This window comes from Capsicum annuum, chromosome 7, assembly GCF_002878395.1.
Source record: "Capsicum annuum cultivar UCD-10X-F1 chromosome 7, UCD10Xv1.1, whole genome shotgun sequence".
Taxonomy (NCBI): Eukaryota; Viridiplantae; Streptophyta; class Magnoliopsida; order Solanales; family Solanaceae; genus Capsicum; species Capsicum annuum.
The window spans coordinates 190,004,491-190,006,395 of NC_061117.1; the positions used below are offsets into that span (position 1 = coordinate 190,004,491).

A 1,905-nucleotide genomic window follows, 5' to 3' on the forward strand; every position below is an offset into this window, starting at 1 on the left:
TCAAATAATTCCATAGATACCAGATGGTATCCCATTTAACTCTGTCTCTTGTTGTTGTATAAATGAGTCTAAGAACAACTTACCTGATGTAATTTCATAAGTGGGATCTGGGAACCATAGAATATATGGGGAGAATAGAATCTACTAGACCTTACTCTACCATTGAGAAGTAGAGATGATGTTTTTGATAAGGCTCAAATATAAAATGAGTCTATGAGCTTATTGGGACGACTTATTTGTCGAGGAATATATAATGGACTCAAACTTGCTTAGTATTGAGGTTTAATAGTTCTTGTATATATGATTAGCAATGTTTTCCGTACTGTTATGTTGTACTTGTTGATAGCTACTTCATTGTCTTGAGAGCTATTTGTTATGTATCTTGATGTTTGTATAAATTTTCTTTGGAAGCTAAGGAATTGCTTTAGCTTTGATATGTTCTTCGAGACTGATGTAAGGAGATTTGGGGATGGAGGAATTTTCATTGGTAACTTGAGAAGTCCTATTGATGAAGTAATACCCAGATTGGAGAAGAAATTATCAGAGGTTGCTGGAAGGGAGGTCATCCAGTGATTTATGGAGGAAAAGACGAATAATATTGTAAAGAAGGTATGCTGTAGATGTTTAAAAAGATACTACTTTTGATTGTTTCGTTATGCAGTGTTAACGCTTGAGGCTTTTGCGAATGGGCTACATTACGGTTAGTTGACCCCTTTTTATTAGTAAGGTATAGGTTGGTTGGGGAAAACTTGCTTTCCCTATTTGAAAAAAGGAGATCTGTGTTATCAACTAGAATTTGCAACTATTGCACCATACATAACTCCAGATTTCACTTTTGTAATTTTTACATGTATGGATTGTGGAGAAAGCATGAAATTTAGGAAGGAGGATAGTGATGTAGATCAGTATCTCAACCTATTGGATCCAGAAAAGTTTAATGAACCTTCAAATTAATTCCATTCATTACAGTATATATTCTATGACAGTTCCCATGAAATTCATTTATTTATGTGGGACAAAAAACTAACTTATGTCATTTCAGATGGTTTTAGTAATATTCCATTTGGTTGCCTGAATGAAAAATACTGTTCACTAGAGGCCCGGGAAATAAAGAGAAGATGTGTACGAACGAGATGTCCAGCAACAAGAAGGAAAAGGATTGAATAGAGGAACTCCTGAACATTTGGAATTATGAAATCAATTATTTTGTTGCTTTGTTTTTCTTATTCTTACAGCATGATATGGACTTTTCGAAGCACATAGAGAGGACTTACATCCCTTTATCAATTATTTTGTTGCTTTTTTTTCTTATTGTGAAAGCATGATACGGATTTTTCGAAGCACACAAAAAGGACGTACATCCCTTTTATAAAATTCTCTACTTTTCTTGTAATTGCATAAGACTCGCAATGCTAGTTCATTCTATCTATTTTCAAAATAAAAGCTATCAATTTCTTATGTAATTTCTCTCATTTTCAATCTTAAGCTCAAGTACTCTGCACCTAGATTTTCTGAATTGGCAAAAATGGCGAGGATGTTCTAATGGCATCTCGGTTCTCAACAGTTTATGTGGTTATGTATCCGAAAGTGGATATTCCAGTTCGATCCAGCCCCATAGGAATATATTGATCATTACAACTTGAGAAAAGCATTGTTTTTAATCTACATTAAATATTACAAATTTTTCAAGTCTTAATAATTAAGTGGAGGTGTCAATTACTTTATTATGGATTAAGAAAGTTGAGTAAGTTTGAGAATAACCCACAAGTTTTTTAAATTAACACTTTGATCTAAATGTTTACCTAATATAACAGGAAATGGAGGGAAAAAGGCGCGTTTCTCTCTCTTCTCATCCATTGTTATTTTTTCTCTTATCGATTTTTGTTGTTCATTGTTACTACTGCT

The 1,905-nt window shown here is 33.3% G+C and overlaps 1 protein-coding gene across 18 annotated transcripts in view; it reads left to right on the forward strand.

The window, feature by feature from the left end:
* Positions 1 to 1,309, forward strand: part of LOC107878248 — a 15,571-nt gene extending 14,262 nt beyond the window's left edge. For 17 of the 18 annotated variants that reach the window (XR_007043053.1, XR_007043046.1, XR_007043048.1 and 14 more), the window contains one exon: positions 412 to 1,309. The gene's annotated coding sequence lies outside the window, so the exon portion shown is untranslated. The remainder of the gene's footprint in view (positions 1 to 411) is intronic. The other variant, XR_007043045.1, reaches the window with a different exon arrangement.
* Positions 1,310 to 1,905: the final 596 nt, after the last annotated feature.